The sequence below is a fragment of the Ornithorhynchus anatinus genome, unplaced genomic scaffold, assembly GCF_004115215.2.
Source record: "Ornithorhynchus anatinus isolate Pmale09 unplaced genomic scaffold, mOrnAna1.pri.v4 scaffold_233_arrow_ctg1, whole genome shotgun sequence".
NCBI lineage: Eukaryota > Metazoa > Chordata > Mammalia > Monotremata > Ornithorhynchidae > Ornithorhynchus > Ornithorhynchus anatinus.
This window is the reverse complement of record NW_024396730.1, coordinates 313238-336361: the sequence shown is the minus strand read 5'-3', so window position 1 is coordinate 336361 and position 23124 is coordinate 313238. Positions and strand designations below refer to the sequence as shown.

Genomic DNA, 23124 nt, shown 5'->3' with positions numbered 1-23124 from the left:
TCCTACGCTCCTAGGCTCGAGCTGCTGAGCGCTGCTGGCGAAAGTCCAAGCACCAAGCCGACCTCACACACTTCAAATTTATCCTTTCCTGCCTTAACTCTGCCCTCTCCTCCGCCAGGCAAAGCTTCTTCTCCTCCCTCATCGACAACCATGCCCGTCACCCCCGCCAATTGTTCCGGACCTTTAACTCTCTCCTTAGGCCCCCTGTTCCTCCCCCTCCCCCATCTCTCACCCCCAATGATCTGGCCACCTATTTCCTCACAAAAATCAACACAATCAGGTCTGAGCTCCCCAAAGTCACCCCTCCGCCTCTCCACTCCCCCCCACCAACCCTCTCCCCTACTTTCCCATCCTTCCCTGCAGTATCCTCAGAGGAGATCTCCTCCTTCCTCGCAAGTGCCACCCCCTCCACCTGTGCCTCGGACCCCATTCACTCTCATCTTATTAAAACCATCGCCCCTGCCCTCCTCCCTTCCTTAACTTCTATTTTTAACCACTCAATCTCCAATGGCTCCTTCCCCTCTGCCTTCAAACATGCCCACGTCTCCCCCGTCCTAAAAAACCCCGCTCTTGACCCCATTTCCCCCTCCAGTTATCGCCCTATCTCCCTACTACCCTTCCTTTCCAAAATCCTAGAACGAGTCGTCTACAATCGATGCTTAGAATTCCTTAACTCCCATTGTCTCCTGGACCCCCTCCAATCTGGCTTCCGTCCCCTCCACTCTACCGAGACTGCTCTCTCTAGGGTCACCCATGACCTCCTTCTTGCCAAATCCAATGGCTCCTACTCCATTCTGATCCTTCTTGACCTCTCTGCGGCCTTTGACACTGTCGACCATCCCCTCCACCTCCATACCTTATCTCACCTTGGCTTCACGGACTCCGTCCTCTCCTGATTCTCCTCTTACCTCTCTGGCCGGTCATTCTCGGTCTACTTGGCTGGCGCCTCCTCCCCCTCCCATCCTTTAACTGTTGGAGTTCCTCAAGGGTCAGTTCTTGGCCCTCTTCTGTTCTCCATTTACACTCACTCCTTGGTGAACTCATTCGCTCTCACGGCTCTGACTACCATCTCTACGCAGATGACACGCAGATCTACATCTCTGCCCCTGTCCTCTCCCCCACCCTTTAGGCTCTCTTCTCCTCCTGCCTACAGGATGTCTCCACCTGGATGTCGGCCCGCCACCTAAAACTCAACATGAGCAAGACTGAGCTCCTCATCTTCCCTCCCAAACCCGGTCCTCTCCTAGACTTCCCTATCACCGTGGATGGCACGACCATCCTTCCCGTCTCTCGGGCCCGCAATCTCGGTGTCATCCTTGACTCGTCTCTCTCGTTCACCCCACACATCCTATCCGTTACCAAGACCTGCCGGTTTCACCTTTACAGTATCTCTAAGAACCGCCCTTTCCTCTCCACCCAAACGGCTACCTTACTGCTACGGGCTCTCGTTATATCCCGGCTAGACTACTGTGTCAGCCTTTTCTCTGATCTCCCTTCCTCCTCCCTCTCCCCACTCCAGTCTATTCTTCACTCCGCTGCCCAGCTCATCTTCCTGCAGAAACGCTCTGGGCATGTCACTCCCCTTCTTAAAAACCTCCAGTGGTTGCCTATCAATCTCTGCACAAAACAAAAACTTCTCACTCTAGGCTTCAAGACCCTCCATCACCTTACTCCTTCCTACCTCTCCTCCCTTCTCTCTTTCTACTGCCCACCCCGCACTCTCCGCTCCTCTGCCGCCCACCTCCTCACCATCCCCCGTTCTCGCCTATCCCACCATTGACCCCTGGGGCACGTCCTCCCGCGGTCCTGGAACGCCCTCCTTCCTCACCTCCGCCAAACTAATTCTCTTCCCCTCTTCAAAACCCTACTTAAAGCTCACCTCCTCTAAGAGGCCTTCCCAGAATGAGGTCCCCATTTCCCTCTGCTCCCTCTACCCCCCCTTCACCTCTCCGCAGCTAAACCCTCTTCTCCCCCCTTTCTCTCTTCTCCTCCCCCCTCTTCCCATCCCCTCAGCACTGTACTCATCTGCTCAACTGAATATATTTTCATTACCCTATTTAATTTGTTAATGAAATGTACATCGCCTTGATTCTATTTAGTTGTCATTGTTTTTACGAGATGTTCTTCCCCTTGACTCTATTTATTGCCATTGTTCTTGTCTGTCTGTCTCCCCAGATTAGCCTGTAAGCCCATCAAACGGCAGGGACTGTCTCTATCTGTTGCCGACTTGTTCATTCCAAGCGCTTAGTACAGTGCTCTGCACATAATAAGCGCTCAATAAATACTATTGAATGAATGAATAGAGGAGCGTAGTGGGTGGGTTGTGCTGTAGAAGGAGAGAAGGGAGGTGAAGCAGGAGGGGGCAAGGTGATGGAGACCTTTGAAGCCAAGAGTGAGGAGTTTTTGTTTCATGTGCGGGTTAGTAGGCAACCACTGGAGGTTTTTGAGGAGGGGGGTGATATGCCCAGAACGTGTCTGTAGAAAGATAATCGGGCAGAGGAATGAAGAATAGACAGGAGCAGGGAGAGACAGGAGGAAGGGAGATCAGAGAGGAGACTGATGCAATAATCCAGTTGGGGTATGAGAGATTGTATCAGCAAGGTAGCAGTTAGAAGGGAGGAAAGGGCAGATCTTGGCGATGTTGTGAAGGTGAGACCGGCAACTTTTGGTGATGGATTGGCTGCGTGGGGTGAATGAGGGAGCGGAGTCAAGGATGACACTAAGGTTGAGGACCTGTGAGAGGGGAAGGATGGTAGTGCCGTCCACGGTGACAGGGAAGTCAGGGAGAGGACAGGGTTTGGGAGGGAAGATAAGGAGCTCAGTCTTGGATATGTTGAGTTTTAGGTGGTGGGTGGATATCCAGGTGGAGATGTCCTGAAGGCAAGAGGAGTTATGAGCCTGGAGGGAGGGGGAGAGAACAGGGGAGATGTGGATTTGGATGTCATCTGTGTAGAGATGGTAGTTGAAGCCGCGGGAGCGAATGAGTTCAAGGGAGTGAGTATTCATTCATTCATTCAGTAGTATTTATTGAGTGCTTACTATGTGCAGAGCACTGTACTAAACGCTTGGAATGTACAATTCGGCAATAGATAGAGACATTCCTTGCCCATTGGCGGGCTTACAGTCTAATCAGGGGAGACAGACAGACAAAAACAAGACAATCACTAAGTAGAATGCAGGGGATGTTCACCTCATTCACAAAATAAATAGGGTAATAAAAATATATACAAATGAGCACAGTGCTGAGGGGAGGGGAAGGGAGAGGGGGAGGAGCAAAGGGAAAGGGAGGAAAGGGGGCTTAGCTGAGGGGAGGTGAAGGGGTGGCAGAGAGGCAGCAGACGGAGCAGAGGGAAAAAGGGAAGCTCAGTCTGGGAAGGCCTCTTGGAGGAGGTAAGCTCTCAGTAGAGCTTTGAAGAGGGGAAGAGAGTTAGTTTGGTGGAGGTGAGAAGGGAGGGCATTCCAGGACAGCGGGAGGTCGTGGGCCAGGGGTCGACAGCGGGATAGGAGTAAACGGGGGATGGTGAGCAGGTGAGTGGCAGAGGAGCGGAGTGTGCGGGGTGGGCAGTAGAAGGAAAGAAGGGAGGAGAGGTAGGAGGGGGCAAGGTGATGGAGAGCCTTGAAGCCCAGAGTGAGAAGGTTTTGTTTCGTGCGGAGGTTGATAGGCAACCACTGGAGGTTTTTAAGGAGGGGAGTGACATGCCCAGAGCGTTTCTGCAGGAAGATGATATGGGCAGCGGAGTGAAGAATAGACTGGAGTGGGGAGAGACAGGAGGAAGGGAGATCAGAGAGAAGGCTGACCCAATAATCCAGCCGGGATATTATGAGAGCCTGGACCACTAAGATAGCTGTTTGGATGGAGAGGAAAGGGCGGATCTTGGCAATATTGTAAAGGTGAGAGCAGCAGGCCTTGGTGACGGATTGGATGTGTGGGGGGAATGAGAGAGCTGAGTCAAGGTTGCAGGCTTGAGAGACGGAAGGATGGTCGTGCCATCCACAGTGACAGGGAAGTCAGGAAGAAGACAGGGCTTGAGAGGGAAGTAAGGAGCTCAGTTTTGGACATGTTGAGTTTTAGGTGATGGGCAGACATCCAGGTGGAGACTTCCTGGAGGCAGGAGGAGACACGAGCCTGAAGGGAGAGGGAGAGAACAGCGGCAGAGATGTAGATTTGTGTGTCATCTGCAAAGAGATGATAGTTGTTGACACCGTGGGAGCGAATGAGTTCACCAAGGGAGTGAGTGTAGATGGAGAACAGAAGAGGTCCAAAATATGACCCTTGAGGAACCCCTACAGTTAGGGGATTGGAGGAGGTGGAGGAACCCGCGAAGGAGACAGAGAATGAACGGCCAGAAAGATAAGAGGAGAACCAGGAGAGGACAGAGTCTGTGAAGCCAAGGTTGGATAAAGTGTTGAGGAGAAGGAGATGGTCGACAGTGTCAAAGGCAGCTGATAGGTGGAAGGTGATTAAGATAGAGTAGGAGCCATTGGATTTGGCAAGAAGGAGGTCATTGGTGACCTCTGAGAGGGCAGTTTCGGTGGAGTGGAAGGGATAGAAGCCAAATTGGAGGGGGTGCAGGAGAGAGTTGGAGTTGTGGAATTCAAGGCAGTGAGTGTAGACAACTCATTCTAGGAGTTTGGAGAGGAAGAGTAGGAGGGAGATAGGATGATAACTGGAAGGGGAAGTGGGGTCAAGGAAGGGGTTTTTTAGGATGGGGAGACATGGGCATGTTTGAAGGCAGAGGAGAAGAAGCCATTGGAGAGTGAGTGGTTAAAGATGGAAGTTAAGGAGGGGAGGGACAGAGGGGTGATAGTTTTTTTAAGATGATTGGGAATGGGGAATAGTCCAGCCAAAGAGGCCACTCCAGTCAGCCTAGCCCCTTGCAGGCAGCAAAGGCCAGCCCCGTTCAGCCCATCAAGCCAAATCCAGCCACCCCAGCCTAGTACAGGCAGCACAGCCCATCCAGCCAGCCTAGCCCACTCCAGACAGTTCATTTTAACCCAAGCCAGCCAACATAGCCCACTTCAGACAGCGAATCCCAGGTCAGCCTGGCCAGATCAGTCTAGCAATTCCAGCCCAATCCAGCCAGCCCTACCCAACCAGCTAGCCAAGTCCATTCCAGCCATCTTACTGGCTGGAATTAATTATCATTTATCTTTATAAACCAGAAATGTATTTACTTATTTGTTTACATTAGTGTCGATCTCCCCCTTTAGACTGTAAACTCTTTGTTTACGGTAACAGATAGAGACAGTCCCTGCCCTTTGACGGGTTTACAGTCTAATTGGGGAGACAGACAGACAAGAACAATAGCAATAAATAGGATCAAGGGGATGAACATCTCATTAAAACAATAGCAAATAAACAGAATCAAGATAATGTACATCTCATTAACAAAATAAATAAGGTAATGAAAATATCCAGTGCTTAGTATAGTGCTTTGCATAAAATAAGCGCTCAGTAAATGTAACAGTGAATCAATGAATGAATGAATGAATCTAGGTCACCCCAGGGTAGTCTGCCCAGCTCAGTCCAAGCAGTCCAGCCCACTCCAGCCAGCCCAGCTTAGTCCCAGACAGCCAGCCCAACCCAAGCTTCCAAGCCCAGTCCAGGCATCCCAGCCCAATCAAACCAGCCCAGTCTGCCCCAGCCAACCTGACAAGTCCAGTCCAGCCAGCCCAGTCTATTCCAGCCAATCCAGCCCAGTCCAGGTCAGGAGAGTCCTGCCAGAGTCCAGTCTACCCCAGCCAACTTTAACCAATCCAGCCCAGTTCAACCAGCCCAGCCCAGCTTGCCCAGCCTTACCAAGTCCAGCCCAGTCAACCCAGTCCACTCTATCCATCACAACATAGCCCAGTCCAGCCATCCCAGTCTAACCCTATCCAGCCATCCCAACCCAATCCAGACAGCCCAGCCAGGCCTAGCCAGGCTCAGGCCAGACCCCAGCCCATCAGGGTCCATCCAGGCCCAGACCAGACCACCCAGCCTAGACCAGTCCAGCCAGCCCAGCCTGACACAATCTAGCCAGCCCAGCACAATCCAGCAAGCCCAGCCCAGCCCAGTCCAGCCAGCCCAGCCCAGGGCAGCCTACTTAGCCTAGCCCCAGCGAGTCCAACCCACTCCAGCCCACCAGAGACTAATCCAGTCCAGCCAGCCCAGCACACTCCAAGATCAGCCAATTCCAGCCATCTGAGCACATTCAAGCCAGCCCAGTCCACTCCAGTCAGACCAGCACACTCTACCCAGCCCAGCCCAAGCTAGCCTGCCCAGGCCTGTCCAGATCTCTCAGACCATCCCAACCTAACCAGCCCACTCCAGCCAGAACCAGAAGAGTGCAGTCATCCTAGGCCACTCCAGCCTGCCCAGCATCCCACTCTGGCCAGCACAGCCCACTTCAGCCAGCCAATCCCAACCCAGTCCAGCAGGCATGACCTACTCCAACCAGCATAGCCCAGTCTAGCCATCCCACTCCACTCCACCTAGCCCAGCCAAACCAGCCAGCCCAGAGCAGTCCAGAACCCCAACCTCCTTGTAAACACCCCAGCCCAGGCCTGTCCAGCCAGCCATAACCACTCCAGCTAACTCAACCCAGCCCATCTCAGTTCAGTCCAGCTATCCCTGGCCAGGCTATACACCCCAGCCCATCCAGCCAGCCCAATACAGTCCAGTCCAGCCAGCCCTGCACAGCCCAGTCCAGCCATCCAGGTCCACTCCAGTCAGCCAAGACCAGTCCAGCCAATATAGACTAGTCCAACCAGCCCAGCCTTGCTGCCATTGAGCCAACCCAGCACAGCCAGCCCAGATCAGTCGAGACATCCCATCCAACCAGCCCAACCCAGTCCAGTCTGGACAGACCATTCCACTACAGCCAGCACAGCACAGCACAACACAGCCCAGATCAATACTGCTAATACAGCAGAGTCCAACCAGCCAATGTATTCCATCCAGCCCTACCCAGCACAGCCCACCTCATCCAGCTCAGCACATTCAGACCAGCCCAGTCCAGTCCAGCCAGCCACCCCATCCCATTCCAGCTAGCCCAGCACAGCCCAGACCAATACTGCCAATGCAGGACAGTCCATCCAGACCAGTCCATGCCAGCCAGTCCAGTACACTGCAACCAGCCCACTCCAGCCAACCTATCCCAACCTAGTCCAGCCAGTGTGGCCCATTCTAGCCAGCACATCCAGGGCTAACCAGAACAGCCTACTCCAGCCAGCCCAGCACAGTCTAGAAAACCCATCAGTTCACACAGCCCAGCCCACTCCAGCCAGCCAAGCCCAGCCTATCTCACCCAGCCTAATTCGATCCAGTCAACCCAACCCAGCCCTAGCCCATTCCAGCAGTGCAGCCCAATCCAGCCAGCCCAACCCATCTCACCCTGACAAGCCCAGTACAGCCAGCCTGGTCTAGTCCTACCTGACCACCACAGTCCACCAAGTCCAGCCTACTCTAGCCATCCCAGCAAGGACTCCTCCAGCCAGCCCATCCCAGGCCAGCCCAGTCCAGCCAGCCCAGACTATTCCAGCCAGCACTCATTCCAGCCAGCACAGCCTAGTTTAGCCTAGTTCACCCAGCCAACCCACTGCCCACTGTGGGCAGAATGTGGATGCTTCTTCTGGCACTGACACAGGGGCTGAAGATAAAGGTCAGCAGGGAAACAGATGGGATCAGGGTACAGTGAGAAGGTAGAGTGAGAAGGTTAGCATTAAAGGAGCAATGTGTGTGGGATGGGATGTAGAGGGAGAGTAGTGAGGTGAAAGGTGCAGGGGTCAAGGTGATAGAGTGCTTCAAAGTCAATGGTGAGGAGTTACTGTTTGATGTGGAGGTGGATGGGCAACCCGTTGAGTTTCTTGAGGAGTGGGAACACATGGCTTGAACCTTTTTGTAGAAAAATGATCCAGGTAGCAAAGTGAAGCTGGACTGGGGTGAGACAGGAGGCAGGGAGGTCAGCAAGGAGGCTGACTCGGTAATTAAGGTGGGACAGGAGAAGTGCTTGGATTAATGAGGTAGCAGTTTGGATGGACAGGAAAGAGCAGATTTTAGTGATGCTGTGAAAGTCGAACCAACAGGATTTAGTCATGGATTGAATATGTGGTTTGAATGAGAGGGAAGAGTCAAGGATAATGCTAAGGTTACATGCTTATGAGAAAAAAAGGATGGTGGTGCCATCCACAGTGATGGGAAAGTCAGAGGGAGGATTTTTCTGGAAAGATAAAGAGTTCTGTTGTGGACATGTTAAGTTAGAGATGACAGGAGGGCATCCAAGTAGAGATGTTTTGAAGGCAGGAGGAAATGTGAGACTGGAGAGAGGGAGAGAGATGAGGGCTGGAGATGTAGAATGGGGTACCATCCTCACTGAGATAGTAGTTGAAGCCATGGGAGCGAATGAGTGTCAGTGCCAGAAGAGGCATCCAGGCTTTGCCCATAGTCAATGCCAAAAGAGGCTTCCAGGCTCTCGGCACAACCATGGTGTCAATGCAAAAGAGTTGTCTGGGCTAGGCCCACTGTCCCTGTTTCAATGCCAAAAGAGTTGTCCAGGCTTTGCCCACGGCCGCTGAGACACTGTCAGTAGAGTGGCCCATATCTGTGCACAACTCTTGGAAAAAGCCCTGGCTTGGGAGTCAGAGGTCATGGGTTCAAACCCTGGCTCCGCCACTTGTCAGCTGTGTGATTTGGGGCAATTCACTTAACTTCTCTGGGCCTCAGTTACCTCATCTGTAAAACGGGCATTATCAATAATAATAATAATACTAATGTTGGTATTTGTTAAGCGCTTACTATGTGCAGAGCACTGTTCTAAGTGCTGGGGTATTTACAGGGTAATCAGGTTGTCCCACATGAGGCTCACAGTCTTGTTAAGTGACTTGCCCAGAGTCACACTGCTGACAAGTGGCAGAGCTGGGATTCGAACCCATGACCTCTCACTCCCAAGCCCGTGCTCTTTCCAGTGAGCCACGCTGGCATTAAGACTGTGAGCCCCACATGGGACAACCTGATCACCTTGTATCCTCCCTAGCTCTTAGAATAGTGCTTTGCACATACTAAGTGCTTAACAAATGCCATCATTATTATAACCCCTGTGTCAATGCCAGAAGAAGCACACAGGCTCTACTTACATTCCCTGTTTCAATGGAGAAGAGGTGCCAAGGATCTGCTGACAGCCACTGTATCAATGCCAGAAGATATACCCAGGTTCTGCTCATAAAGCCTGTGTCAGTGCCAGAAGACACACACAGATTCTGCACACATTCCCTGCTTCAGCGCCAGAAAAGGCATCCAGGCTCTGTCTACAGTCGTGGTGTCAATATCAGAAAAAGGCAAGCTCTGCCCACTGCCCCTTTTTCAATGCCAAAAGAGGCACCCAGTCTTTGTCCACAGTCCCTGAGATACTGCTAGTAGAGGGGCCTGCCTACTGTGCATATACCCCGTGTCAATGAAAAAAAGAGGCACCCAGACTTTGACCACCATCCCTGCTTTTAAATGCCACAAGAAGCACCCATGCTTTGCCCCCGCACAACATGTCAGTGATAGAAGAAGGACTCAGGCTCTGCCCCCAGCTCCTGAGGCACTGCCAGCTGAGGGGCTCACTTTCTGTGCACAGCCCCAGTGCCAGAAGAGGCACCCAAGCTCTGCACACATTCTCCATTTCAATGAAAAATAGGAATCCGGGCTCTGTTCATAGGCCCTGTGTCAATGCTAGAGGAAGTATTCAGGCTTTGTCCACATCCATCTTGCCAAATCCAACAGCCCTTACTCCATCCTAATCCTCCTCGACCTCTCAGCTGCCTACTACACTGTTGATCATTGCCTTCCCCTGGAAATATTATCCAATCTTGGCTTCACTGACACTGTCCTCCCCTGGTTCTTCGCTTATCTCTCTGGCCTCAGAGAAACAGTCTCTTTTGCAGGCTTAATAATAATGATAATTATTATTATTATTATTATTTTGGTATTTGTTAAGCACTTACTATGTGCCAATTACTGTTCTAAGCTCTGGGGTAGATACAAGTTATTCAAGTTGTCCCACTTGGGGCTCACAGTCTTAATCCCCATTTTATAGATGAGGTAACTGAGACACAGAGAAGTTAAACAGCTTGCTTGAGGTCACACAATGACAAGTGGCAGAGCTGGGATTAGAACCCACATCCTTTGACTCCCAAGCCCGTGCTCTTTCCACTAAGCCACACTGTTTCTCTACTAAGCCACGCTGCTGCTTCTTCTCTGCCTCCCACCTGTTAATTGTGGGTTTCCCTCAAGGTTCATTTCTGGGTCCCCTTTTATTCTCCACCTACACCCACTCCCACGGAGAACTCATTTGCTCTCATGGCTTCAACTACCACCTTTGTAATAATGTTAGTATTTGTTAAGTGCTTACTATGTGCCAAGGACTGTTCTAAGCGCTGTGGTAGATCTAAGGTAATTGGGTTGTCCCACGTAGGGCTTACAGTCTTCATCCCCATTTTCCAGATGAGGTAACTGAGGCACAGAGAAGTTAAGTGACTTGCCCAAGGTCACACAGCTGACAAGAGGCAGAGCTGGGATTAGAACCCGTGACCTCTGACTCCCAAGCCTGGGCTCTTTCCACTGAGCCACGCTGCTTTATGCAGATGATACCCAAATCTACACCTCCAGCCCTGATCTCTCTCCCTCTCTGTAGTTTTGTGTTTCCCCCTACCTTGAAGACATTTCTACTTGCATGTCCCACTGTCACCTCAAACTTTGACATGTCCAAAACAGAGCTCCTTATCTTCCTGCCCAAACCCTGTCTTCCTCCAACTTTCCCATCTCTATAGACGGCACCACCATCTTTCCTGTCTCACAAGCCCATAACTCTGGCTTTATCCTTGACTCTTCTCTCTCATTCAACCCACGTATTCAGTCCATCACTAAATCCTGTTGGTTCGACCTTCATAACAACACTAAAATCCATCCTTTCTTCTCCATCCAAACTGCTGCAATGTTAATCCAAGCACTTATCCTATCCCGCCTCTAGACTGTAAGCTCACTGTGGGCAGGGAATGTGTCTGTTATATCATTATACTGTACCCTCCCAAGCAGTTAGTGCAGTGCTCTGCACACAGTGAATACTCAATAAATAGTGCTTACTGACTGACTGACTGACAGACTGACAATCTCTGCCCCCTGCTCTGTGGCCCCTCAGCTCCCTGCTCCTTCATTTCCAGCTGCTCTTCTCCCTGCCACTCTGCTCCCTTTCCGCTGCTCCCTTCCCCCCGGTCCCTGCCCTCCACCTCTCTGCCCTCCAGGTCTCTGTCCCTCTGCTCCCTGCCCCACTTGCTTTTTGCACCATAGCTCTCTGACCTCCTGCACTCTACCCATCATCTTTCTGCCCTGCAGCTCTCTGTCCCCCAGCTCTCTGCCCCCATCTCTGCCTTCCTGCTCTCTAGCCCTTAGCTATTTGCTCCTAGGTTCTCTGCCCCTCAGCTCTCTGCACCCAAAAGCTCTGCTCCTCAACTCTCTGCCCCCAAATTCTCATTTGCCCCATTCTTTGCGACTCAGTTGTCTGCCTCCCGGCTCTCTAAACCCCTGTTTTCTGATGCCCAGCTCCCTGTCTCAGCTCTCTGCCCCCTAGCACTTGGCCCCTCACTTCTCCATGCCTCATCTCTTCACCCCTCCTCTCTCCTCCCCTCATCTCTCCTCCTCTCATCTCTCTGTCCCTTATCTCTCCTCCCCTCAGCTCTCCATCCCCCAGCTCCCTTTCCCAGAGCTCCCTGCCCCTCAGCATCCTGCCCCTCAGGATTCTGCCCCTCTGCTCCCAGTCCCTCTGCTCCCTGCCCCAGTGCTCTCTGCTTCCCTGCTCTTTTCCCTCCAGCTCCCTGCCCTCCAGCTCCCTGCCCTCCAGCTCCCTGCCCTCCAGCTCCATGACCCCCTGCTCTCTGCCCCCAGCTCTCTGCCCCCAACTCTCCACACCTTAGCTCTCCACCTCAATGCACTCTGCCCCTCAGCTCTTTGCCCCCAACTCTCCACACCTCAGCTCTCTACCGCAATGCACTCTGCTCCTTAGCTCTCTGTCCACCAGCTCTCTGTCCACCAGCTCTCTGCCTCCCAGCTCTCTGCTCCCCAGATCCCTGCCTTCCTGATCTCTCCCCACAACTCTCTTGCCCCCTGTTCTCTTCCCCCCACCTTTCTTTCCCCCAGCTCTCTGCCCTCCAGCTCTCTGCCCTGCAGCTCTCTGCCCTCCAGTTCTCCACCACCTTCTCTTTACCTACCTCCTACCCCCAGGTCTCTGCCCTCCAGTTCTCTCCCCCACTTATCTCTGCTCTCCTTCTCTCCACTCTATGCTCCCTGGCTCTCTGCAATCCTGCTCTCTGCCATCCCTCACTCTCTGCCCACTTGCTCTCCACCCACCCCAGCACTAAGGTCCCCTGCTCTGTGCCCCATGCTCTGTGTCCCCTGACTCTCTGCTCCCCTGCTCCCTGTCTCCTGGGTCTTTCTCCCCCTGCTCTCTGCCTCCCAGCTCTCTCCCCTTGCTCTCTCCCCATCAGATCTCCCAGTCAGCTTTCTCCCCCTTTCCCTCTGCACCTCTGCTCTCTGCCCCCCAGCACTCTGGCCCTAAGGTCTCTGCCCCTCATTTCTTTGCCCTTCAGGTCTCAGCCCTTCGTCTTTCTGACACCAGCTCTCTGCCTCTCAGCTCTCTGTCCCTCAGGTCTCTTCCCCCCGTGCCTTTTGCCCCCTTCTGTCTGCCCTCTGCTTTCTGCCCCGCTCCTCTCTGTCCCTCAGCTCTCTGCCCCCCTGCTTTCTTCCCCTCACTTTATGCCCCCTTGTTCTTGGCTCCTTTGCTCTCTGCCCCTTTGCTCTCTTCTCCCTTGTTCTCTGCCCCAGCTATTTGTCCCCAGCTCTCTGACGAGTGACACTCAGCCTCCTGGCTCTCTGCTGCCATGCTCTCTGCCTCACCCCGGGTCTCTGTTCCTCTGCTCTCTGTCCCCCAGCTCTCAGTCCCTCAGCTTTCTGCCCCTTGCTCTCTGCATCTCTACATCCTTCTCTACTCTCCGCTATCTGCCTCTCGGTGTCTCAGATCTCTCCCCAGCTCTTCTCTGGCCCATAGTTTAGCTCTGCTCTTTAGTTCTCTCCTTTCCCTTTCTCTGTCCCCCATTCTCTGCCTCCCTGTTGTCGGTTTCCCTATGCTCTGTCCTCCTGTTCTCTGTCCCCCTGCTCTCTGTCTTCCTGTTGTCTGCCCCCTACTGTCTGCCCCTCTACTCTCTGCCCCCACCATTCTCTGTCTCCCTGTTCTCTGTCCCCCGTTCTCTGACTCCCTGTTTTCTGTCCCACTACTCTCTGTCCCCCAACTCTTTGCTTCTTGTTCTCTACCCCCCCTGCATTCTGACCCCCCTGCTCTCTGCCCACATCTCTCTGCCCCTCAGTTCTCTGCTCCCTTGTTCCAGCTGTCTGTGCTTCCCTCCCCCTGGCTCTCTACTCCCTGGTTCTCTTCCCCCAGTTCTCTGCCATTTGACCTCTTGATGACTGCTCCCCACCTCATTGCCCCCCTGCTCCCTGACTCCCAGCTATCTGTCTCTCACCTCTCTACCCACCTTTTTTCTATCCTCTATTTTGTGGCATCTGTTCTCTGCCTATCAGCTCTCTGACCAACCTTTCTCTATTTTCCTGTTCTGGGCCCCCCTGAACACTGCCTCCCTGTTCTCTGTCTCCTTGTTCTCAGTCCCCCTGTTCTATGTCCCCCTGGTCTACCCCTCAGTTCTCTGCTTCACAGCTCTTTATCCCCCTGCTCCCTGTCCTCTCTGCTCTCTGCTCCCTGCTCTATACCCCCCCCTTCTCTGCCCGACCACTCTCTGCCCTCCACTGTCTGCCACTCTATCTGCCTCCCTGCTCTGTGCCCCATCTCCGATTTCTGCTGCCCTGCTCTCTGCCTCCCTGCTGTTTCCCCCTTCTCTCCACCCCGGCTCTTCCCCCTCACCTATCTCTCCCTCTGCTCTCTGCCCTTCAGCTCTCTATCCTTCTACTCTTTGCCACTAAGCTCTCTGCCATTCATATCTCAGCCCTTCTGCTCTCTGCCCCCAACTCTGCCCCTCTAGACTGTAAGCTCGTTCTGGGCAGGGAATGTATCTGTTTATATTCCTTGCTCCCCGCTGTCTATCCCGCTGCTCTCTGGCCCTCAGCTCACTGCCCCCTTGCTCTCTGCCCTCTCTACTCCCGCTGCTCTCTGCCCCTCAGGTATCTGCCCTCCTGCTATCTGTCCCCTGCTCTCTAGCCCCTAGCTCTCTGTGCAATGGGCTATCTCCCTCCTGCAGCGTGGCTCAGTGGAAAGAGCACGGGCTTTGGAGTCAGAGGTCATGAGTTCGAATCCCAGCTCTGCCACTTGTCAGCTGTGTGACTGTGGGCAAGTCACTCAACTTCTCTGTGCCCCAGTTACCTCATCTGTAAAATGGGGATTAAGACTGTGAGCCCCACGTGGGACAACCTGATTCCCCTGTGTCGACCCCAGCGCTTAGAACAGTGCTCTGCACATAGTAAGCGCTTAACAAATACCAACATTATTATTATTATTATTCCTCTCCTTTTTCCCCCATGCATTCCATCCCCCTGCTTTTTGCCCCCTGCTCTCTATCTCCCCATTCTGCTGCTCAGATCCTTGCCCATCAGTTCTTTGACCCTCAGCTCTATGTCCCTCAGCTCTCTGACCCTCAGCTCTCTGCCCCCTGTCCGTTGCCCCCCTCCTGAACATTTGCACCCCGGCTTTCTGCACTACAGCTCGCAGACTCTCTGGCCTTTTTGCCGCCCCCGCCCTCCGCCAAATTTCTACTCTTTCGTTTTCTGCCCCTCAGCTTTCTACCCCCTTAATCTCTGTCCCTCAGCTCTCTGCCTCTCAGGTCCTTGTCCCACTCTCTGCCCCTCAGCTGTATGACTTCAGCTGTGGGGCCCTCAGCAGTGTGCCCCTCAGCTCTTTGCCCCAACCTCTGCCCCTTAACTCAATGCCCCTAAACACTTTTCCTCAGCTCTTTGCCCCCCTTTTATCTTCCCCCCTGCACTTTACCCCTGCTGTCTACTCTCCTGCTCTCTGCCCCAAGCTTTCTGCACTCCTGCTCTTTGCCCTCCTGCATTCTACTCCACCTGCTCTCTGTCCCCCTAGCTCTCTGCCCTCCACCTCTCTGCCCCTTTGTTCCTCTGCTCTCTGCCTCTTTGTTCTCTACCACCCAGCTCTCTGCCTCTCAGGTCTCTGCCTACCTTTCTGCCCTTTTGTTCTATGGCCCCCTACTTTCTGCCCGTCACCTCTCTGACCAGCTTTTCTCTGCCGCCCTGTTCTGTGCTCCCCTGCTTCCTGACCCTCGGTTCTCTGCCTCCCTGTTCCCTGCCTGCCAATTCTCTCTCCTCCTGGTCTCTGCCCCACAGTTTTTTGTCTCCCTTCTCACTGCCTCCACCCTGCTCCTTGTTCTCTTCTCCATCCCCTGTTTCTCCCTACCCCCCTGCTCTCCAGCTACCTGTACTCTGCCCCTCTGCTCTCTGTTCCTCTGATCTCTGTCCCCCGCGCCCTGCTTCCCTGCTCTCTGCTCCCCTCTCTCTGTCCTCCGTTCTCTGCCCCCCTACTTTCTGCTCTCCAGGTCTCTGCCCCCTTGCTCTCTGCTCTCCTGCTCTCTCTACCTGCTCTCTCCCCCTCAGATCTGCCCCACTCCAATCTATCCCCTTCTGCTCTCTGCCCCTCTGCTTTCTGACCCACTGCTTTCTGCCTTGTAATGTCAAGGAGAAATATTGTCAGACTTCTTTTGTCACCTCTGGACTAATAGGACAACTGCCAATAGTGCAATCACTTCAGCATCTTTGCCTCTAATTTATTGCTGGAAGCACTAGATGAATAACAGCGAAGGAGGAAAGGAGGGATGGGGAGGATTGTTATTTAGAGAATGCTCACTTGTTGCAGTGGAAAGCACAGAATAAAGAAAGGATCTTATTTTCTAAACAGGAGAGACAAGCTTTAATGAAACTACAATCAGAGTGGTACACTTTAATAATTGAGAGTAAGCATATGAGTGCTGAGGAAAAGAATGAATAGGTCTGTCAAATCTGGAGTGGACTTAGGTTGTTGAGAGATTAATCAGGGAAGGTTTGTTGGAGATGGTGGAATTTTGAGGACTTTGAATTGGGAAGACTGTTGAAGATATTGTCATGCATTTTTCTCTAACAATGAAGACCAAAACAAGACACCCCCTCCCCTCAAACCTATTGGTGAACACATTCCTTGTCTTGTCGTATGCTATCGAGTCATTTCCAACCCATAGCGACACCATGGACACATCTCTCCTAGAACGTCCCCCCTCCATCTGCAATTGTTTTGGTAGCGTATCCATAGTTTCCTTGGTAAAAATACAGAAGTGATTTATCATTGTCTCCTTCCATGCAGTAAACTTGAGTCTCAGCTTTTGACTCTTTCCCATGCCACTGCTACCCAGCACAGGGAAGTCTAGACCTGTAGCAGATTGCCTTCCACTCGCTAGTCACTGGTCAAGCTAGGAATGGATTGAGTATGCCTCTGCTTGACTCTCCCTCCCATAGTCGAGACCGGTAGAGTACTGGAAGTTCTCCAGGAGCGACCCTGAGAGGGTGACATATACCTAACACATATGTAAATAGCATCCAACCCAGTTAAGAAGGTCAGTATTCAGAAACAGCAGTGACAGATGTTTTTAGCCTATTTGATCCTTCAAGACTGCCCTCTGGACTAACCCTAACGCTAAACATTAGCCCTAACCATAAACTTAATCCTAGCCTTAACACTAACCATAGTCTTATCCCTACACAACATGAACTGTAATCCTAACCCTAACCTTTGCATTAGCCCAAATGCTAAACATAACCTTGAATCTAAACCAAACCCTAGCCTTAAACTTAACCCTAAGTGTAACTGTAACCCTAATCCTAACACTAACCATAATCCTAATAATAACTATAACCCTAGCCCTAACACTAACCCTAACCCTAAACCTAACCCTAGCCCTAGCTGTAACACTAACCCTAAAACTAACCCTAACCCTAGTGCTAACTTTAACCCTAACCCTAACAATAGCCCAAACCCTAACTTTAGCCTTTGGCCTAGTTGCAATCCTAAAGCTAACCCTGGCCCTCACCATAACCCTAACCTTAATCTTATATCTACCCCCAACGAAATACTAATCCTTGCCATATCCATAACCTTAATCTTAAACTGAACCTTATCCTTAGCCTTAGTGCTAATTCTAACTGTAACTCTACCCCTAACCAGAACCCTAACCCTGATCCTAACCCTAACTGAAAACCTTCTCCTCAATTTGATCTTAAGCGTAACCAAACACTCGAACTCTAACCCTAAATTTAGCCCTAAACCAAGGCCTAGGCCTAGCTCTTATCCCAACCCTAACCCTAGGCCTACTCCTAAACCTAAACCTAACCCTAACCTTATTCTTAACCATAACTCTAACTCCAACCTTAACCCTAGCTGGAGATCCAGCCCTAGTCCTAGCTCTAACCCTAACCAGCACCCTAAACTTAACCTTAGCTCTAATGCTAATCCTAACCTTAATCAGAAGCATGTCTGGGACCCCGTGTGGCTAGGAATTGTTTCTTCCTAGCTTGCCCCACACTGTTTTCAGAGAGTTGTACATTGTCAGAAGAGTTTCCCTCAATTCTGTTTTCAGATTTTATCCAAAACCCACAGTGGAAACCCTCACAGTGGGAGACTTAGCTGTTCTGCTCTTCAACCTTTACTCTTCCTCCTGCTCTGACTCAGGGGAGAGCATTATCTACACATTTCCCCCATGAGATAGAAAGTCCCTTGAAGCAGGGAGCAAGTGTTTTCCTTCTGTTAGGCTTAGCACAGTGCTCTGCACTCAACAGGTGCTCAGCAAATACAACAGATTGATGGAAGCAGGGAACCTATTGCACCTTAAGCCCCACCCGATTTGAATTTTACAATCAATCTGGCTTTGCTTGGAGGACATGAAATAATATTTGATAAAGGTCAGCAGAAGATCAGGATGGTCCATCTGGTGTGGGAGACCTTGGGTGGTTCCCAGAACAAGGCTCCATCCCAGGATTTTCACATCTGTCTCAATCCCAAATGCATTGCTTGGAGTAGATATAATCAATTTCTTCATACATGGGGCTTACAATCTAAGGAGGAAAGAGAATAGGTATTTAATTTCCATTTTACAGATAAGGAAATTTGGGCATAGAGAATTCAAGTGATTTGCCCAAGGTCACACTGCAAGAAATGTTTAACTCTCCAGGTTGACACAGAATGTCCTGCGAGAAGAAAGATTATCTAGGATTCAAAAAGGTTCCTGTATAATAATAATTGTTACTTGTTAAGCACTTATTATGTGCCAAACACTGTTCTAAGTGCTGGGGTAGATATGAGTTAATTAGGTTGGGCGCAGTCCCTATCCCACATTGGGCTCATACCCTTAATCCTTATTTTTTACAGATGAGGTAATTGAGGCACAGAACAATTAAGTGACTTGTCCAAGGTCACATAGCAGACAAGCGGTAGAGTTGGGATTAGAACCCTTTACCTTTGGAACCCAAGGCCTGGGCTCTATCCACTACACCATGAACTGTGTTGTTAGATTGTAAGCTCCATGAGGACAGGGATTGTCTCAGTGAATCGGTGGTATTTATTGAGTGCTTATTGTACGTGGAGCACTGTATTGAGCATTTTGGAAAGTACAGTATAATAGAGTAGGTTGATATTATACCTGTCCACAAGAATCTTACAGTCTCAAAGGGTGCTTAATAATGCTACTTTACTTTCCCAATCGCTTAGCATAATGATCTCTTTTTCTTAAATGGTTTTTGTTAAGTGCTTACTGTGTGCCAGGCACTGTACTAAACCCTGGGGTAGATACAAATTGATGAGGTTGGACACAGTCCCTTTCCCACAAATGGCTCATACCCCTAATCCCCATTTTGCAGATGAAGGAACTGTGAAGTGACTTGCCCAAAGTCACATAGCAGAAGCAGCATGGTGTAGTGAATAGAGTATGGGTCTGGGAGTCAGAAACTCATAGGTTCTAATCCCAGCTCCTCCACATAATAATAATGATAATAATAATAGTTATCATTATTATTATGGTATTTGTTAAGCGCTTACTATGTGCTGAGTACTGTTCTAAGCTCTGGGGCGGATACAAGGTAAACAGGTTGTCCCATGTGGGGCTCACAGTTTTAATCCCCATTTTACAGATGAGGTAACTGAGACACAGAGAAGTTAAGTGGCTTGCCCAAGGTCACACAGCAGACAACTGGCAGAGCCGGGATTAGAACCCGTGCCCTCTGACTCCTAAGTCCGTGCTCATTCCACTAAGCCATGCTGCTTCCCCCACATGTCTGTTGTGTGACCTTAGGCGAGTCGCTTCACTTCTCTGGGCCTCGGTTACTAGATCTATGAAATGGAGATGGAGACTCTGAGCCCCACATGGGATAGGGACTGTGTCCAATCTGATTTGTTTGTATCTACCCCAGAGCTTAGTACAGTGCCTGGCACATGGTAAGTGCTTAACAGATGCCATTAAATATTAAATAAAAGTGGAAGAGCTGGTATTAGAACCCAGGTCCTTCTTACTCCCAGGCCCATGCTCTTATCTACTAGGCCACGCAATAGACATCCAGGAAATGCGATTGAATTTGTCTAGATAATGCTTCAGCATCACAACTACACATTTGGTGTTACAGAGATTCATAAAATTCGGTTGCTTTTCTCCCTTCTAGCTTTCAGTAATTTGGGGGAAGAAAATGTCCTTTAAGGCAGGGACCTTACTCTTATTGAATTGTACTTTCCCAAGCTCATAGTCCAGTGCTCATTATTGAGTGGTCACTCGATAAATATGATTAATTGATGATTTGGAAATTAAGGTAAAAGTGTCTTCCTGGAATTATTGTGGAAAATGAAAAAAATAATTTTCAAGTAGTTATTTGACAGTTGATTGACTTCCACAGGGAAGCAGTGTGGTCTAGTAGAAAGAGCACCAGCCTGGGAGACAGAGGACTTGGGTTCTAATTTCAGCTCCACCAGTTGCTTGCTCTGTGACCTTGGGCAAATCACTTAACTTCTCTGTGCTTCAGTTTCCTCATCTGTAAAATGTGAATTCAATACCTGTTCTCCCTCCTACTTAGGACTTTGAGCCCCATGTGGGACAGGGACTGTATCTGATCGGGATGATTTGTATGTACCCCTGCACATAGAACAGTGCTAGACACAAGGTGAGCTTGCTACTCTTAATATAGAGTTTTCTAAAATGGATATTTTCTGTGCTTCTTCCTCGATTGTAACCAGAACAATGTATTAGCAGGAGGTAAACCCACTCAGTATCACTTCAAGAATAATACCAGTAATAAAACTCGATAATGGTGATGGTATTAAGTGCTTACTGGGTGTCAAGCACTGTTTTAAGCACTGGGGTAGATACAAAATAATCAGATCAGACCTAGTCTCTGTCCTACTCGAGACTCACAGTTTCAATAGGAGGAAGAACAGGGAGGACGTGGGTTCTAATCCCAGCTCTGCCACCTGTCTGCTGTGAAACCTTGGGTAAATCACTTAATTTCTCTGTGCCTCAGTTACGATACCATGTGCGGGACAGGGACTGTGTCCAACCTGATTAGCTTCTATCTGCCCCAACGCTGAATACAGTGCCTGGTATTATTACCAATCACTCTTCATCCCTTCAAAGCCCTACTTAAGGCGCACCTTCTCCAGGAGGCCTTCCCAGACTAAGCCCCCTTTTTTGCAGCTCCCCCTCCCTTTGCTCTTCCTCCCCTCCCCCTACCCCACATCACTTATGTATATATGTATTTATCTCTAATTCTCTTTATTTATATTGATGCCTGTTTACTTGTTTTGATGTCTGTCTCCTCCTCTAGACTGTGAGCCCATTGTGGGCGGGGACTGTCTCTCTTTACTGCTGTATTGTACTTTCCAAGCACTTAGTACAGTGCTCTGCACACAGTAAGTACTCAAATAAAGCAAATAAATAAATCGACTCATGCCTCTCAGTGTTCAAGACAGAAGACGTCTAGTCCTCTCTTTTCATGTGTCTTTTTTTTCTAGTCTGATAAGAAAGAGTGATTGTGTTGAGTGAATGAGCGTTTTCACCATTCGGGAAAACACACCATCGTTGAAAGCACGGTGTAATATAAAGGAATACCCAAGCTTCGTGATATTTCATTTGCTCAGTTCCATGTAAAACATGAACGCTTCTTGAAATTCTTAATGTCCAGTATCATTTACAACAACAAAATAGTCACACAAAATAATCATCCCTGACCTGCCATTTTCAGCACAAAGGAATCCTAGTCTTTGCATGAGTCTTCTAGTGGCCCATGCTGACTGTGAGTTTTCTCCATTCTGTAAAGAGTCAGCCCTCTGCCACAAAAAGCTCTAACGAACCTTCATTAAGCTTCAAATGTTCTCATCTAGTTAAGATGTCTTTTGCAGAGGCATAGGATGCGTACACCTATCCTTGCACTGTGGTATTGCAGTTCATGTTTTGTGCATGTACCATTTTTCTTCTATCTTGCAAAATAGAGAAGTTAAATAGTACAAGTTTACTGAATGTGTTTTTCTCTTATTCCTGTCAAAGTCCCTTGCGTTGAAACCCGTATGGCATGAAAGAGCATATACACCACTCAAATTCCAATGTTCAGTTTCATGTACAATGAAAAAATAGTCCCAGAAGAAAGAGATCTTTCCCTACAGTGTGTAACACAAAAGAAGCCTAATATTCGCATGAGTCATTTCTCTTCTAGCTTACTAAGTAAGAAAGAATGTGGTGAATGACTATACATTTTCGCCATTTCTTAGAAGTCATTGGGTAGAAAGCTCTGTGGTACAAAATGCTTTATGGGAGCTCCGTGAAATGTCAACGGTTCAGTTGCAAATAAAATTGTAATATAAAAACAGAAAATGCCCTACACCGATCCTTGATCAAAAGTAGTCCAGTTTCTGAGTGTGTTCCATCTTTCTTGCCATGTTGTTAAATAAAGAAGTTAATTGAACGTGTGCTTCTCTGAATTTTATTAAGGCCACTAGCGTGTTTCAACGCCGTCTGATACGAATTGCCTTATGAGTGCTTCTTGAAAACGTTCAATTCCATGTGCAACAGCAATGCAGCAACAGAAGATGTTTTTCGCTGATCTTTGCTTGCCCTGCATTAGTAGATTCTAATCTTCTGCATGAGGTAATGTTCTTCTAGCCAGCTTCGAGTTAATGTGTTTAGTGAATATGCCTTTTCTCCATTCTGTGAAAGTGACTTGTGGTGAAACCCCTCCAGTACGAAATGATAGTGGAGCGTCATGAAATATCAATTGTTCAGTTCCAAGTCAAATATTAACAATGCAGAAACAGAAGATGCCTACACCGATCTTTACACAGCAGTATACAGAGCTTCAGGAGTAGCCTGTTAAGTAGGAAAGCTAAATAAGAAATTTCATTGACTGTGTGGTACTCTCAAAGTCACTTGCATTGCAACCCTACAACACGACATGAACGCTTTTGGACATTACAAATGTTCGGTTCCATTTACAACACAAGATATCCACACTGATCCTTGACCCACAGCGTTCAACCCAAAATGATCATAGCCTTCACACCAGTCATTTCTTTTTTCTTGCATGCTAAATAAATGTGACTTTCGTAATTGACTGTGCATTTCCTCCAGTGAATAAAAGTCGCTTGCGTTGAAATCCCTCTGTCAAGAAATGCAAAGCGGCAGTGTGGCTTAATGGAAAGAACACGGGCTTGGGAGACAAAGAACGTGGGTCCTAATCCCAGCTCCACCACTTGTCTGCTGTGAGATCGTAGGCAAGTTACTTAACGTCACTGTACCTCAGTTGCCTCATATGTAAAATGGGGATTTTAAGACTGTGAAACCCATGTGAGACAACCTGATTGGTTTGTATCTTCCCAAGTGCTGAGAACGGTGTTTGGCAGGCACACTTACTAAACTTACTAAAGCGCTGAACAAATTCCATAATTAATATTACTGATTATTCAAGACCATGTAAAATAAAAATACTAAAAAAGAAGTCTACTACATTCTTTGCATTGCTGTATGCAGCCCAACGGGAGACTAGTGTTCTGCATGCACCTTTTTTCTTCTATCCAGTTTAGAATGATCATTACACTT

At 49.6% G+C, this 23124-nt stretch overlaps 1 non-coding gene across 1 annotated transcript; it reads right to left on the bottom strand.

Annotated features, from left to right (window-relative positions):
* Window positions 1-16431: 16431 nt before the first annotated feature.
* On the bottom strand, window positions 16432-16569 carry LOC114808811. Its single transcript, XR_003756578.1, has one exon. It is a non-coding gene; the product is annotated as a small nucleolar RNA SNORA7 (small nucleolar RNA).
* Between the last annotated feature and the right edge of the window lie 6555 nt (window positions 16570-23124).